The sequence below is a fragment of the Trichosurus vulpecula genome, chromosome 5, assembly GCF_011100635.1.
Source record: "Trichosurus vulpecula isolate mTriVul1 chromosome 5, mTriVul1.pri, whole genome shotgun sequence".
NCBI classification, from domain to species: Eukaryota; Metazoa; Chordata; class Mammalia; order Diprotodontia; family Phalangeridae; genus Trichosurus; species Trichosurus vulpecula.
In genome coordinates this window covers 53,407,559-53,425,639 of record NC_050577.1, presented here as the reverse complement: position 1 = coordinate 53,425,639, position 18,081 = coordinate 53,407,559, and the positions used below count along the sequence as shown (strand labels likewise).

General features: G+C 37.7%; 1 protein-coding gene across 4 annotated transcripts in view; it reads right to left on the bottom strand.

Moving 5' to 3' along the window:
* The window catches only part of LOC118849937 (ATP-dependent translocase ABCB1-like), a 496,364-nt gene that overhangs the window by 394,103 nt on the left and 84,180 nt on the right, over positions 1 to 18,081 (bottom strand). Inside the window, exon 1 of one of the 4 annotated variants that reach the window (XM_036759040.1) lies at positions 15,134 to 15,196. The exons of the other annotated variants lie outside the window; for them this stretch is intronic. The gene's annotated coding sequence lies outside the window, so the exon portion shown is untranslated. Of the gene's footprint in view, positions 1 to 15,133; positions 15,197 to 18,081 lie in introns of those variants that run through there. 4 annotated transcript variants of the gene reach the window in all.

Here is an 18,081-nt window from a genome sequence, read left to right as displayed (position 1 = left end):
ATCAAATATTAGTGGCTGCTTGGTCCAACCTATACTCATATGCAATCCCCAGTGTGATATAACTAAAAGGTAGCCATCCAGTTGCTGCTTGAAGACCTCCATGGAAGAGAAACCCACCCCTTATTGATGCAGTTCATTTTACTTTTGTATAGTTCTAATTGTTAGGATATTTTTCTTGACATTAAGCCCAAATCAGCTTCGTTGCAACTTCTCCATTGCCCCAGTTCTGTCCTTTGGGGTCAAACAGAATAAATTCAATCTTTTTTTTACATAAAAGTCCTTCAAATACTTAAACACAACTGTCTTGTCCCTGTGACTCTTTTTTTCCAGGTTAACTAGACCTATTTTCTTCAGCTGTTCCTCATATCACCCTCTAATTTCTATTCTATTTACTTGTGTATGTGTGGTTTCTCCCCAATTAGATTTTAAGATACTTTTCTTACTCATCTTTGTATCTCCTGAGTATCTATTCCTAGCATAAAGTATATAGTTAATAAATGTCCATTGAAAAATGAATTGATTGAAAGACTCCACACTCAGATATCCACTTTTATCCTAATTCCTCACAAATCATTCTTTTCATAGCCTATCCAAGGCCATCCAGATATCCAAGAAAGATGGATTTAGTCAATTTATGTTATTGTCCAGAAAATAGGCATTCTCATACATTTGCCTTTTCCTCTTTTCTTGTTAAGCCAATTGTTAGGCCAATCACTTTTCAGTGACCATAGGCTTCGTTGAGGAGATCCTCACAATGCAGACCTTCCCATTATAGGGAATCCCTCTTTCATTTGACATTTGGAAGGAGATGCAAAGGGTAAGGGGGGTATATAAGCAGGTTACAGCATGTTTCCATGGTTGAATTGCATGTAAGAAGTAGCATGATGGCTATTGTGGAGGAAATATGTGATTAGAAAAAGGAATGGGCCAGTTTTGCTGCAAGAGTGAGGGATAAAAGACAGGCATCAGTGGTAGATAAATAGATGGGTGATAGATCAATGGATATATATATACATATATATATATATATATGATAGATCAATATATGTCAGATTGATTATAGATGATTGATTGATAGACAAATAAATGAAAGGTAGATAGATGATAGATTGATATATAAATGAAAGATAAAGGATAGATAGGTGATAGATCAATAGATTATTTAGAGATAGATAATAGATTGATAGATGACAGATTAGGGATAAAAGATAGAAATAGGTCAATAGATGATGGTCTGATGATAGGTTGCTAGATGACAGATTGATGATAAATGACATTGACATATAGATATAGGTAGATATATGATAGATTAAAAGATAATAAGTTACGGATAGATAGAAAGAAAAACGAATGGTGGGTGGGTGGATGGATGGATGGATGGATGGATGGAAAAAGCCTGTATGAAGTACTTACTATATGCCAGGTACTGTTCTAAGTGTTGGGAATGCAAATTCAGACAAACCAGACAGCACCTGCTCTCAAGGATCTTATATTCTAATAAGAGAGGACAACTCATAAGACAGAGATAGAAAAGGAAGGTAGAGTTACATGTGGTGAGGAATCCTGTGGAGATAGCCAAGAAAACAAAGGGTGATTCTAGGTAAGACAAGAGAAAACTCACTTGTCAGAGCTGGGAGACCCTGGGGAGAGAGTCCAAGGCTGCAGTAAGGGAAGTTGAGATTGGTGGCCTAAGTGTACATAGCCACAGAATATAAAAAGCCCTAAAGGAGGGTCTCTAGCACTCTGGGCAGACCTTCTGTGGAGGATTTACGAGAGAGCCTGGACTAGAATGACACAAGGATGAGAAGATATAGATCGGTGCGGATCTCTACTATCAGAAGTATTAACCATATTGATGATATTATAGGTCCATTGACGCATTTAGTGTATGCTTAACAGATTATTTTAGTGAAAAGATGATGCTGAACAAGTCCAAGGCTAGACACAGTAGAGGATGTGGGAAGATATTACCCAACTTCACGCAGTTACATCACAATTCCCAAAGTAGGAATGTCCATACAAGGCTAAACATCTTGCCATAAACATTAGGTGATGACCTGATGCATCAGCTTTGAAAATGGCCTGTTTTATCTGATAAACAACCTTGAACACAATTATGTCCTTGTACATGAAATACTAAATGTCCTCTCTCTGTAGCACTGATGAAAAAACAACAATCAATTAGTAAGCTAGTAAGTTAGACAGTTAAGGAGTGGAAGTATGTTAAGTAGAAGTACATTTGAACTGAAAACAACTTTCTAGAAATGACTACAATTCATGCCTGAGTTATCTGTTTTTTATATGGCTCATAAGTTTAGAGCTGGAAGGGAAATTCTTATTGTCCAGTTGTTTTCACTTGTGTCCCACTCTTTGTGACCCCATTTGGAATCTTCTTAGCAGAGACACTGAAATGGTTTGCCATTTCTTTCTCCAGCTCATTTTACAGATGAGGACACTGAGTCCCATAAAGTCTAAAGTTCATACTGATGATAAGGAATAGATCAGAGCTTAGTGCCAGATTCTACATCTCAAAATCCTGTGCTCTTTCCACGGCATCATGCTGAAGTAGTCCTTGGATGAATTAGTTAATAAAGCTACTGACACCTAATATCAAAACAAGTCAATACATTATACATCTAATTGCTCATTTAAGCTTAATGAGTTCCCTGGATGGGACAGAGTAGAGCAATAAATAGCCAGAACTTATATAGCACTTCAAGGTTTGCAAATCATTTTTACATATATTGTCTGACTTGATCCTCCCAACTCTTTGAGGACAGGATGTCATTATCTCTAGTTTTTAGAAGAGGAAACTTAAGCAGAAAAGTAAAATGACTTGTCCAGATTCACACAGCTAAGTGTCTGAGGTAGGATTTGAACTTAGTTCTTCCTGACACCAACTCTAGCACTCTATCCAGTGGACTACCAAGCTGACCAGAAGATCAGAAAATTCAATAGGTATTTAATAAGTTTTCACTCTTTCCTTAATCTTTATTCACATGTCATAGAATAAATCAGTGATAGGATTTATTAGTATTCATTTTACACTTAACCTTCTAAAGAAAAAAAGATACTATTTTTCATTTTCTTTTTCGAATATATAGCCTCTGCCCCAAAGCCCATTATTATGGGGCTCTCTCCTCATTGGCCCCTGCATGGGGGTGAGCAGAGACATCCATAGGAGGACAGCTTAAGGTTTCTTGATCTTTGGAACTCTTTAAGCTTCAAGAGGAAAGATGGAAGAGGCCACCCCCACCTCAAGAGAGGGCTTTAGGACAGGGGCTATCTAAAAAAAATTGTATTGATATGTTTTATTTTTAACCTCACTTCAATGTCCAAATGGGTACCCACAAGTGAAAAACAACTGCTCGACAAAAACAAACTATTCCTTCAAAGTAGTCACCTTGGAAAGTGGTACCTAAATTCCAATAATGTTGCTGTGGCACATCCTGGAATTCCCTTGAAAGTCCAGGGCACAGTCTTCTGGATATCCCTGGTGGTAGCAAATCTTTGTCCTTTAGGAGTAGAATAGATTTTTTTAAAAATTAAACTACCAAAAGTCCATTTGGAGCTATAGCTGGTAGATCAAGTAGTTGACAGGTTTCTGTCTGTGTTTATTCTGTCTCTGAGAAAAGTCTGAAGTGTAGCTAGAGAGGAGATCTCATTAAACAATAATGATTTGGATTTATTGGGCATATTTTTAGGTTCTCTTTACTTTCTGACCACAGACAGTCTGTGTTTGTTGTAGAGAATCTGACCAGAGAAAATCAATAAGATATTTGTCTTAGGTGGTTTCTAGTTTTAGAAGAGACAGTTAAAATGTCTTTTCCTGTTGTTCCTTTTGCTTGCTTTATGGTCTATAGAGTTTGAAACAAAATTAACTCACTTAACTCTCTTCCTGGATCTCTAGTTCAAATGAGTTCGGCATTTCACTGGCAATCTATTAATTGTTAAAAAAAAAAAAGAATGGACTGACGCAAAGTATTTCAAATAGATCACCATGACACAGTGTTTACACTATCAGAACATAAACGCCAAGCTCAGGTATAATGACTTTGTTCTCCTTTAAAAAGGGAAACTTGAGAGTAGATGGGTTTTATTTTCAATTTGTAGCAAATATTCCTTAACACAGAGTCATGAAATCTCAATCGTAAGGCCAGCTCAAAGGCTGTCTTCTCCAATCTGTGTCTGAATAAGCATCCTCTAATGATAATATTGTAATGATAATAACAAGAGCTTTAAAGTTTCATTTTATCTTATTTAATCCTCCCAATAGCTCTGGGAGGTATGTGCTATAATTATTTTCATTTTATAGACGAGGAAACCGAGACTGAGAATGGTTAAGTGACTTACCAAGGGTCCCACAGCTAGTAAAAACTAAGGCAGGATTGAACTCAGGTCTTTCTCATTCCAAGTCCAGTGCTCTACAACAGATGCATGAGATACATGACCAGCAGACTGCCTGTAGCCCACAACCCTCCCAAGTGTGTCCCGTAGCAAATTAAGATGTAGCTGGGAAATATCTGACAAAATAAGCAAAAGTACACTATGACATAATTAATGTCATTTTTCTAAGTCAACGTGTGGCCTGCAGGGATGGTTTAGCAGTTACCATTTCTATCTGAGTGTGACACCTCTGCTCTACAACATCACTAAGAAATAGTTACCTGGCCTTTACTTGAAGCCTTCCAGGGAAGGAAAATCCACTATATTCCAATAGCAATCATTCAGATACTTTTAAGACAGCTATTTATTTCAGAAGATACATAAGATGTCTTCTCCAGGGCTAAGTGTCCTCAGCTTCTTAATCTTCTTCTGGCATGATCTCAAGGCCCTTTGCTATCCTGGGAGTCCTCTGAGCAGTTTTTAGCATCGATGCCACTCCAAAAATGTGGCACTTCAAACAGAACACAGTACTCTAGCTGTGCTCATACCAGGGCAGAATACAAGGGGACTATCACCTCCCTGGGGCAGCTGGGGGGAAGGTACCATAGTGCATAGATACTGAAGGGGGAATAAGCCTTTGTTTCATGGGTAGATGATGAACTCATTGCCAAGGACATCAACCTAATAATAGAATCCAAGTAGATTCACTGAGTTAACATATGTAAAGGACTTGGCCAACTGTAAAATGCCATATAATTGTTAGCTTTTTAAGCTATTATTAGAAAGTTTTCTACCTGAAACATGCAAATAAATTATGACTTCTAGGTAGATGATTCCCAATCTAGGCTCTCTCCAGAGCTCCACTTTCTCATCACCAACATCACATTGGCTATTTCCATCCAGATGTCCCACAGACAAACAGCAATAAAACTCATTATCTTTTGCCTCCAACTCACCTCTTTCCCAAACTTCTCTATTTTTGACCATCCTTCCAGCAACACAGGATCACAACTATGGTGTCATCTTCAAACCTTCACTGTCACTCATTTCACATATCCAACCAGTGGTCAAACCTTGCTCTCTCTACCTCCATAACAATACTTGGATTCATCCCCTTCTTTTCAGCTATAAAGTCACCACCCTAGTTCAGGCCCTTATCACCCTTTGCTTGGATTTTTGCAATAGCCTCCTGATTGGACACTTTGTCTCAAGTCTCTTCCCACTCCAATCCTTCCTTCTCACAGCTGCCAAAGTGGTTTTCCTAAGGGGACAGTTTGGCTATATCCCATATTCACCTACTCAATAAATTCCATTAGCTCCCCATTAATTCTAGAATCTAGGATAAGCTTCCCTATTTGGACTTTAAGAGCCTTCGCAAACTGGTTGAAAAATGCTGTTCCAGCCTTTTAACATATAGCTTCCCTTCATTTTCTCTGTTCCAGAGAAACTGACCATATAGTTCCTCACACATGATACTCCATTTCCCATCATCACGCCTTTGCACTGGTTCTCTCTCATTCCAAGAATGCATTCTCCTATTACATCTTCAATTCTGTGCTTTCCTTAAAGACTTAGCTCATGTTCCATCTTCTACATGAGGACTTTCCTAATCTTCTCAGCTGTTACTTTCCCTTCCCCCAAAATTACCTTCTGGCTATTTTGCTTGTGTGTGTATATTTACACACACATATATGTAAACATGTAGATAGGTATATGCATGCATATATACATACATAAGTTTTTAATGTATATACACAAACATATATATATATATATATATATACACATATGTGTGTGTAACTGTTTCATTTGTGTCTTTGTATTCCCACTGTCTGTCATAGAGCCTGATTATTGTAGGCCCTTAATAAATGAACGCTGATTAATTGATTGATTGAAAACGAGAGAAGGCATAGGCAGTTAGGTGGTACTGTGGATAGGCACTTGATTTGGAGTCAGGAGTGGCTAAGTTCAAATCTGACTTCAGACACTTAGCAGCTGTGTGACTCTGGGCAAGTCATTTAACCTCTCCTTGTCTTAGTTTCCTCAAATGTAAAACATGGATGATCTTCTCTAAAGGGTTTGTGAGGATCAGATAAGATAATATTTGTGAAGTGTTTAGCACAGTGCCTGGCCCATAACAGGTACTATATAAATGCTAGCTGTTATGACTATTACTAGTATTAATATTAGATTAGCCTGAGTAATGAACTTTTTGACTATAGCAACTCCTAAAGGCCATCACAAAAGAGATACAATCTGTGGAGGAAGTAAAGTAACCACAATGATGAAATCATGGGTCCTAGAATGTTAAGGTTAAGAAGGGACAACCTGAAACTGTTGATTTTGAATGTTGGCCACATTCTGAAGGCAAAATGAAGAACAAAATAAATGTGGCAATAATTCACTTTTTGCGTATCACCTTTTGTTCTTGGGCAAAAGGACAAGAAAAAATCTCTTTGAAGGAATGGAGAGCGCTGGGTATTGAGAAATAACTCTCTAAGATTTCAAAATGCTTTACGTGTGTTCTCATTTGGTCTTCATTATTATTATCCTCATTTGACATCTGAGGAGACTGAGGTACAGTTGGGAAGTGTCCTTCTGACTCCAAGTCCAGCACTCTATCTCCTGTGCGACTGAGTTGCCTTCAGTATTTTTAAAGTTCCTCCCAAATCTATTTGCTTACTTTACTTTTGCTCCACATGTATATATTTTATTAATAAGTAAATATTCATGATTCATATTCAATTTTTTAAAACCAAAAATGGCTTACACTCAAAAAAAATTTAGAGATTGCTGACATAGATCAGTCCCAGAGAGGGTCATAAGGCTAATAGTTGTCAAAAGAATGTTTTAACCCAGGGCTTCCTGACTTTTAACTGAATAGTAACTCTAGCTGCTTTCATTCTTTGAAATTTTTGTTTATTTTATTTTTAATTTGTGCGATAAAACAAGCATTTCCATAATATAGTATAATAAAAAACAGTACACATGAAACTGCAAATCTGTTATGTACAACTTGCTATTACATTTAAATATATAATAGTTATCATATAAATTTCTTTTTTTCTTCCCTCCCTCTGCCCCCTAGAGATGGCTACCATTAGACACAAATATGTATGCATGTGTAAAATCGTTCTATACGCACTTCTATTTATCAGTTTGTTCTCTTGATGCAGACAGTGTCTTCCTTCGTATGTCCTTAATTTGGGTATTTATAATAGTCACAATCCCTTATTTGCTCAAAGTCATTCTTTAAATAATATTGCTGTTACTGTATACAATATTCTTTTGGTTCTGCTCATTTTGCTCTTTATTATTTCATGCAGGTCTATCATGTTTTTCTAAGATCGTTGGGCTCATCATTTCTCATAGCACAGTTCCATACACAGATTCCTTACAATTATATACATTTTTATTTGGTTTTTTTTGGTAGGGCAATTGGGGTTAAGTGACTTGCCATGGTCACACAGCTAGTACATGTGTAAGTGTCTAAGGCTGGATTTGAACTCAGGTTCTCCTGACTCCAGGGCCAGTGCTCTACTCACTGCACCGCCTAGCTGCCCCAATTGTATACATTTTTAAAAAACCCAATTAATGATAGGTTATTCTACACGTAAATAAACAAAACTTTGCATAGTTAATGTGGTTAAATTGGCTGTAAATGTCCAATCTCATTCAGCTGTTTTATAGTTTATGATAGTGCTAGAGTAATCCATTTTAAATGCCAATCTGAGATAATATTTATTCAGACTCCACTCGTTATCTTCAGAGTGTAGCACAGCATAGGCAGTTAAGAAGTATTTTTTGACTGACTGATCCCTTGTGGTAATATTCTCAAAATGCAGAATGACACATACATTTTTAGACCCAGCTGATATTGGAGATTTATTTTTATTGATCATGCTTGTTTGTTTACAGGAGTTTGTCTTCTAATTTTTTCAAAGGAGGGAAGGGCAATAGGGTAGCAAAAAAGGAAAAGAAAGAAAAGACAGTTATTGAAGCATTATTTTTAATGCACAGGAGAGAATAGAAGAAAGGCCAGGAAAAAAATCACCACCTGGACAGCTTTGAAAAGTATATGTAGAATTTATTATGTATGTTTAAAAAAATCAAGCTGTATATAACTGATATTCACAGTTTAATCATGTATAACCCTCTTTTCTATTCTACTATGTATGTAGATATGTCCATTTTATTTGATGTTTAAGTTCAGAATTAAGGTCAGAGATTGTTTTGAGTATTTTATCCCTAACATCCGGTTCCTGGTACATGGTGGATCCTTAACAAGTACTTGTGATTAGGTGCTTGATGGTCAAGGGGAGTTTTGAGACATTACCCCATGAGTAATTCAGCAAGGGTGGTGCCTACTGATGGACATAAAGTCACAAGTTAAGCTGTGAGAAAGCTGAGAAAATTGGTACCAAATAACTGAGGGATGGGGTTTCTTTCTGAGCCATCGTCAGTGATCCATGAAAGATCAAGGAGAAGGGGAGAGGTATCGCAGGGCTGGAGAAGGGCAAATGTCCTAACTCTCAAGAAAGGAAAAAGATTAGTCTGCAAACTACCAGCCAATGAGCTTAACTTTGATTTTTGACAAAATTCTAGAATATGTTAAAGGAATGTTTAGTAAAGATCTAGAAGACAAAGCAGTGATCACAAGGGCCCATTAATACTTCTTCAAGAACAGGTCATGCCAAATTAACATCGTTTCCTTTTTTGGGGGGAGGGCTACTATATTGGTAGAAAGGGGAAATACAGTAAATATTAATTTATTTAGATTTTAGCAAAGCATTTGGCAAAGTCTCTGATGCTATCCTTGTGGACAAGATGGAAAGATGCAGGCTAAAAATGGTAAAAAATGAATGGGTGTACTCAAAACTGGCAGAATGTCCGGAACCACAGAATAGTTATTAACATTTCTATGTCAGTTTGAAAGGAGAGGGGAGGAGGGAACGAAAATTTATTAAGCCGCTTCTATGAGCCAGACAGGGTGCTAAGCCTTTTACAAATGTTATCTCACTTGACCCTCACAACAACCCTGTGAGGTAGGTGCTATTATGTTCTCCATTTTACAGTGGAAGAAATGGAGGAAGACAGAAGGTTAAGTGACTTACCCAGTCACATAGCTAGTAGACATCCAAGGTTAGATTTGAACTTGGTCTTCCTGACTTCAGGCCCACCACTCTATTTACTGTCACCTAGGCAGATACTATGTGAATTATCCAGAGGTCTCTACATGGCTCTACGCTACTTATCATTTTTATCAATATCATGATATAGACAGATGGTGTGCTGATCAAATATGTCAATTATAAAGATAAGTGATAGTCAGTGCAGTGGATGATAGGAACCCTTGAAGTTTTAACAGACTACAATGTTGATCTGCATCTAATTAGATAAAATGTAAGAAGGACAAATGCATAGTCCAATACTAGGATTGATTAAAAAAATCAATGTTGTAGTTATAAGATAGGAAAGGTTTGACTATAAAACTGCTCATCTCAAAAAAATATCTGGGGGTTTTAATGAGATGCAAGCTTAGTATGCTTCAACATTGTGCTAAGGGAGCAAGAAAATTAAATGTAATTTTCAGCTGTATTAAGAGAAATATTAATGTTTAGAACTGGGCATGTGATAGTAACTGTGCACCCTACTATGGCTAGACAGTATCTGGAATAGGGTGTTCAGTCTGAGAAACCACATTTTAGGAAACACATTGAAAAGCTGAAGAATGATCAGAGAAGGGCAACCAGGATAGAAAAGGGCCTTGAGATAATGCCATATGAAATTTGTTGGAATGAACTAGGAATGTTTAGCTTAGAGGAAAGACCTGATTAGGGGTTGGAGGCGGAGAAAATTAGATAATCATTATCCTTTAGTATTTGGATGTCTACTATGTGGAAAAGAAATTAAACTTGCTTTGCATGTTTTGTTTTGCTTTTGGACTTTCTTTGTATTCCCAGCACTTAGCGCATTGTCTAGAACACAGTAGTCACTTAATAAATGCTCATTGACTAGACCTGACCTGGCTTTCTTGGTCCCAAAAGACAGAAATAGGATTTGTAAATGAGAGTGGCAAAGAGGCAGATTTAGTTTTGACATAGGGAAAAACTTCCTAATAATTAGAACTATCCAAAAGTCAAATGGACTGCCTTGGGAGACTCGACCCACGCTTTAGGCAAAGGCTCATTGGACTATGTTGTAAAGGGGATTCTTGTTCAGGTTGAACTAGATGAATTTAATGTCCCCTCCAACTCTAAGATTCCATGATTTTGCGAAGCCAATAAGTCCTATTGTCCATGCTTCTCTAGCTATCTGTCACAGAGCATCTTTCAGGCTAAAAGGGTAGTAGGCTTCTATAAAGGATGCTGTTAGGGTATTTTATTGGAGAAAATTGGTCAATAATTTGGTCCAATTGGACCCCCAAAATTGGCCCAATAATTATTAGAGAAAATTGGTCGAATTACACAACTTGTCAGGACATTTTGAGAAGCGAGCTGCTATGATGAAGATAATCTCCCTCTGGAATATCTTCTTGACCAAAGCTTCTTGTCCAAGTCTCATCAAAAAAAAAATACCTTTAATGAGCTATGCCCAGTAGCCTGGTATGTTCTGTGCTCCTTTTTTTCAATACCAGGATCAGTTCTAGGCCACCAGGCAGAGCCTCTAATAAGTGTTTTCTTGTCAACAATTCCCTATTGTGACTGATATGGCATGGTCAAGACAGTGTGATCATTGCCCTACGGTACAACAATTGGCTTTATTTAAAATGCATATTATGAGCAGATATTACCTGTTGACAGCTTGTGAATGACCTGACTTCCTCAGGCAATTTCTCTACTGCATACTTCCTACACACCCAATTAAAGACATGTTTCAATAAAGCATTCCACACAATTGATCATGTGTAGTTTGATTAGCCTGAAGAGGTGGGTCAGGAAGGTCTTTATAAAAACTTCCAGTGGAGTTGGTACAACATAGTCTCAAATCTGTGGTGGTGGTAGTGTGGTGGGAAGATCAGGTCACTTCCTTTGGCCTCTGTTAAGAGGATTGGGCTAGATGGTCTCTAAAGATCTTTCCATCTCTAACTCTCAGATCCTATGATCCTATTGTCCCATGGCTTCTTAGGACATCAGCCTTAGATATTTCTCTGCAGCTTAGGCGGCATAGTGAATAGAATGCTGGGCCTGGAGTCTGGAAGACTCATCTTCCTGAGTTCAAATCTGACCTCAGACACTTACTTGCTATGTGACCCTGGGCAAGTCACTTTACCCTATTTGCCTCAGTTCCTCATCAGTAAAATGAGCTGGAGAAGGAAATGGCAAACCACTCCAATACCTTTGCAAAGAAAACCCCAAATGGGGTCAGGAAGAATCAGACATGATTGCTATCCCTCTTGGGACCTCAGTTTCTTTGTCTCTAAAATGAGAGGATTTGGACTGTATGACCACTCATGAACTTTCCATTTCTGAATCTGGGATTATCTGCTCCTAATCATAAAGGCCAGATAGATAATTTGTTGTTGCGTGTTGTTCAGTCTTTTTTTTAAGTTGTATCCAACTGTTTATGACACCGTTTGGGGTTTTCTTGGCAAAGATACTGGAATAGTTTGCCATTCCTTCTCTAGCTCATTTTACAGATAAGGAAACTGAGGTAAATAGAGTTAAGTGACTTGCCCAGGGTTACATAGCTAGTAAGTGTCTGAGACTGGATTTGAACTCAGGAAGATAAGTCTTCCTGACTCCAGATGCAGCACTCTATCCACTGTGCCACCAGGCTACCCTATACAACTTCTTTACACTCATGATAACAGCAATTGCTATTTTTGTTGACTTGTGTGAAATTTCATTCCATAGGTAATAACATACTCTTAAATTTTTAGAATTTGGTGCCTCAGTGATATATGGCATTTTGTTGCTAAGCCTTGCTCTAACATTGTAATTTAAAACATTAAGGTCAAAAAGCAACACTTTCTGTTCATCCTAATTTGATGGCACAGTCTCAGAAGTCAACAACTGCCCTGAAGTCCAGAAAAATGTTCTTGTGTTGCTCTATCCAATGCCAACAAGAACATTTTTCTATGAAATGACAAAATGGCTCTACAGTGGTTAACATAGGATTTTCTAAAATCTTTCTTTGAGTTGTCCCATCGTTGATCCTTGGGCAGGATATTGTCAGGGTCCTATAAGGACTGACTATTAGAGACTCATGAGCTCTAAAAAAAAGTACAGCAGAGAGAAGGAAAGAGCTTGGGTAGAAGGTATCATCAAGAAGGCGTCTGTCGCTGACCTTGTGATGCATCAGTGCCATCATTGCTCAGCCTTTGGGTGTGCTCTGTTCATAAGAACTCAATTATCTTACAACATAGACCACTGAAGGAAACCATTCCAAGGGTCACACACAATGAAGGAGAAATGCCCACACAGACATACAGAGAAAACCACCTGGACAACCAGACTTCCCAGAGCAGAGTTTTTGCTTTGCTACAGAGTTTTTTTAATCTTCCAAAATATGTAGTTTATGGAATTTGATTGAATCATTTTGAAAAGTCTTATGAAACTGTACAAAAAAATCATCAAAATGTTCATACTTTTCAACCTAGCAATTGCATTTTATGTTTATAATTAAGATTAGTAACAGGAAAGGCCAACATATACAAATATATTAATAGAAGCACTAGTGGTGATAACCAAAAAAATATAAACAAACTATACGACTAACAGTTGTGGAATGGCTAAATAAACTGTTGTATTTGGTTGCAGTGGAATTTTATTTCACTATAAGAAATGATAGAGTTGAATAATAAATATGGGAAGATATAAAATAGTGCATAGTAAAAAAAAGATCAAAAGAACCACTTAAATGCTGATTTCAGTTGTTGACAGAAAGTGTTGCATGTACACTCATTTGCAACCCCTTTTATGTTCCTTTGATTAGTTGTGTATGGGGTTTAAGATTTTGGGGAGAGAGGAAGGAAGGAAAGAGGAAAGGATGGAGGGATGAAGGAAAGGAAAGGAAAGCAAAGGAAAAGAAAAGAAGGAAAGGAGTCAGGGAGGAAGTAAGGAAGGGAGGAAAATAGGAGGGAAGGAAGAAAGGAGGAAGGAAAGGAGGGAAGGAGGAAGAAAGGAGGGAAGGAAGGAAAGAAGGAAAGAGGAAAGCAGGGAGAGAGGGAGGAAAAAAGGAGGGAGGGAAGAAGGAAGGAGGAGAAAGGAAAGGAAGAAGGGAAGAAGGAAGGAAAGGAGGAAAGGAGGGAGGAAAGAAGGAAGAAAGGAAGGAGGGAAGGAGGAAGAAGAAAGGAAGAAGAAAGGAAGGAAAGGAGAAAGGGAGGGAGGGAGGAAGGAGGGAAGGAAGCAGGGAGGGAAACAAGGAGGAAGAGAAGGAATGAAGGAAGGAAATCCTTCCCCCATACACAAACACAAAACAAATACACAGATCAAGCCCTATTCCTACTAAATTTTGTTTACTTTCTTTGCTTGTACCTGCTGACTGTATGCAGAACGGAGAAGCACCTAGTGCCCACATTAGGGATATTGGCAACGGCTGCTGCCTTACTACCCCACTATTCAACTTTCCCAGTCTCCTCGTTAGAATAACATACTATAAAAGTGTGGCATCACAGTAGGACACCTAGAAATCTGAGTCTCCATGAAGCAATGAGAAATTCCAGGGAAAACAGAAACTCTGAACTGAAACCACTACTTTCACGTGCAATATAAGAAACAGCTAAAGCTTTTGAATCAATAGCAGTGAGTTCAAAAAAGATCAGAGTGCACGTGAGTTTGGTAGAGAAAGGAAGGGAAGATCAGGAAGGAAAATGCCTCTGGGCGTTTTAAAGAGGGCATTAGCCTATGAATCTAAAGATAGATTGGCATCCTGGCTCTGGTATTGGGGAATCATAGATTTTGAGAGTTGGAAAGCTCCTTACTTGTAACAGACTACATTTTCAGTCACAAGGACAGAAAGATATATTGTTTATTGGTTAAAATAAAAAATGTTAATCTTGGTAGAGTAAAATAGAATCTTAAAGGCTTTCCTTTCACAAAGTGTCCCCTGTCCATATATTAAGATCACGCAAGATTACTTGAAAGGGGCAACCATTGAGAAAACTGTTCAAAGATGATCTGATTATCTATATCAGTAAAAGCATTAAGCAAGGAGGTGTTGCTCCCCATAGGTGTCCCAGACTATGAGAGGACAGCCAGTCTGGATTCCAAATGGATGGTGAAATCCTCCAGATGCTCCTATTAGCATGTGACAAGCAGTAGCACTGAGGAAAATAACACAGTTTCTGGCCTCTGGTTGGAGCTTAATATATGCTTGTTGAATGAATGAAATTCCATCTATATCTTTTAACTCCTTAACAAGAATACCCATTGCTTGATATCTAGACCACATTCTTACAATGTAAAATGAGCATCAGCCAACTAAAGAGACTTCGGTTACCCATGACTTGGATATATTAAGAGGGAGAATTAGAAGTGAAGTGACTGTAGTTGGACAAAGTTTTTACTAAAGGGACAGACGAGGTGATTGGTCAACAGCTGACCTTCCTTCTTGTTCACGTTCTGACGCTAATTAGCTATGTGACCTTGGACAAGCCATTTAACTTCTTTATATGTAAAGTTGGGGGTTGAATAACCTGACTTCTAAGGTCACTGCTTATGATGCAGTAATAATCTAGTGAGACTAAATAATATCGAAGGTCACTTGTTTTTTTGCTAGAATCCTCTGATTCTAGGGTACTCACCCCGTGAAAAATGAAGGGTGTGTAGCTATCAATGATCTGATAAAACAAGAATTTCAAGGTGTTCCAAAGATTACGTTGTCTGGAAGAGAATTATAGCAATTACATACCAACCAGACAGGTAAAGTGAATGAAAGCATGATTGTTTGAAACTGTACATAGTGACATGCTGTAAACTATCAGGGCTGAACTCAGGATTAAGTATTAATGGTTTAATGTCTAATTGGTAGGAGGTCTGGAGTGTTCCAGGGATCTCTGCCTGGCCCTGTTATTTAACATTGATATTGATGACTTGGATAATTGGCACAGCTGGTTACAGTATCTACAGAATTTGAAAATCAGAAGGGACTTCCAGAGCCGTTTGATTGGACCATCCAGAAAAGGAATCCCTAATACATGACAAGTGGTCATCCAACCTCGCCCTAAGGACCTCCAAGGAGGAGAGATACATCCTTCCCTCCCATATGGCTCATTCCACTTTTGGACAGCTCCATAACGTAAATCTGATTGTATTGCAACTTTTGTCTTTACGAGTGCCTCAATATTCTCTATAAATGTTACTTAACGGAAGCTATCCTTTTCCCATCTATAAAGAGGAAAATTAAGAAATTACACAATTAGAAAAATTTCAGCAATTTTAGAGATAATTTATGGAATATGCAATCCTCTCTGGTTAATGACTGAGCACATGGACTAAACTCCATTCTACAATTTGCTGAGTCATTTGAGAATGAATCATAAATTAATAGTTTTAGAGCTAGAAGAGAGCTTAACAGCCACCTGTTCTATTTTACAGATGAGGAAATTGACTTGCCCAAGGTCACATGGGTAATAAAAATGGGAGGTATTATTTGAATGTGGGTCCTAAGAGTGTACCGTGACTGTTCTTTACATTATGCCAAGAAGATAATCAGTTCCTCAAATTCTATTATATATAATATAAACATAATAAAGTTTGTAAGGGGCAAACCTAAGCTATATAAATGTTAAGATTAAGCACACCATGTTATGAAGCAAGCAGTTCTAGGTAATTCTAAAATGACTCTTTGTAGGCAAGTTTTTAATATTTGGTCTCTTTTTTTTTACCTATCTTTTCACCTTATTCCCCAAAGATGTGGGAGAAGAGAGAGGGAGAGAGAGAAAAGAGAAGAGAGAAAGACACAGAGATAAAGGGAGAGAGGGAAGGAGGGAGGTAGGGAGGAAGAAGAGAGAGAGAGAGAGGGGGGGGGAGAGAGAGAGAGAGAGAGAGAATGGGAGAGTTGGATGGCTACGTGATCCTGGGCAAGTCACTTCGCTTTGTTTCCCTCAGTTCTTCATCTGTAAAATGAGCTGGAGAAGGAAATGGAAAGACACTTCAATATATTTGCCAAGAAAACTCCAAATGGGGTCATAAAAGCCAGACATGTGTGACTGAAAAGCACTTAATAAATGTCTGTTTACTTACCAGCTGTGGGATTATAGAAATCTGACAAACTCTCTGGACTTTCGGTTTGTTCTACATATGATTTAGCTCAGAGGGTCGGAGCTAGAAGGGATGTCAAAAGCCAATGAGTCCACCCTCTCATTTTACTCATGAAAATTAAGTGTCTTGACCAAACTCACATAGGTAGTAAGCATCAGGGGCAGGATTTGAACCCAAGTGCTCTGATTTCCAGCCTAGTGTTCTTTCCCTTGCAAATCATTTCCTCCTAGTTGCAGTACTCGCTTCACAGAATTGCTGTTAAGGCAGGCATGTCGTAAACTTTAAAAAGTACTGTAAAAATGTTTTATTCTCTCTCAAGTCTCAGTGTCCTCATCTGTAAAATGGGGATAATAATACTTGTACTACATCACTCTCAAGATTGTAAATGGGAAAGCTCTTTGTTAACTTTCAAGCATTCTATACGTGTGAAATTTTATTGCTAGCAGCGATGTATTTTAAAAATCCTCCCTGAGACGTTATTGACAACAAAAGTTTCCATTGAAAAGAAATGGCCAAAATGGATATTGTTTTATATTGAATCCTCTCTTATGTTCTGCTGTGCTCAAGGAAATGTTCTTTTTCTTTCTTTTCTTGATTTTTGTTAAGTTTAAAATGAATGAAAAAGAAAAGAAATGACCAGATTTCCATTAAATTATTTATTGGCTCTCCCCCATTCTGTTCAATGTTCTTCATCTGTTTTTTTCTAATCTTCTAGCCAGACTGAAGAGATGTATACCCTTCATTATACACAAAAAACATTTCATATTTATTATACGATTTTTTTTGTCCTAGCTGAAAAGATCTTGAAGTGATTGAAACAGTTATTTCTCTGACAGCTCATACATAAATAAAGAAATGTTTGCTATTTCAAAGTCCATATGTGACTTGGATTAAAAACTACAGAAGGAAATAATGGGGCTTTTTTAAGGTGAATGCTTATTACGTAAACCTAACAGAAACGTCAGCCTCTTGGACAAGATAAAGTATGTTAAATCACACTAGATAAATTAGGTCATGTTTGGGCTCATGCAGAACTGTATCTTTAGCCCAGTGAAAGTTGACAAGATATGATAAGCTAAAATAAACTTTCTTTTCTATGATGAGGGATAAATCTATTCTAATAAGACTTCATTGGAATTCACTTCAAAGTAGTCACCTTAGGAGACAATACCCTTGTTCCAATGAGCTTCTATTGTTGAGACTTAGAATTGCCTTTAGAGCCAATTTAGTATTCAAGCAAGTTGTGTTAGTCATACAACCTCGGTTTTGATCCCAGATAGGATCACATACTTAGTTCACTGGCCTGAGCTCTGAGTGCCATTTGGTTCTTTTTAAAAATAGAATTGACACAAGAAAAAGGAAATTCGTCCCCTGTAAAATGAATGTTTGAGAGGCCTGAAGAGAGTTCCTAAAAAGCACATTTGGATTAGCAGCACAGAATCCTCCCAATAAGTCCCTACATTTTTGTGAAGCCAATAAGCATTTATAT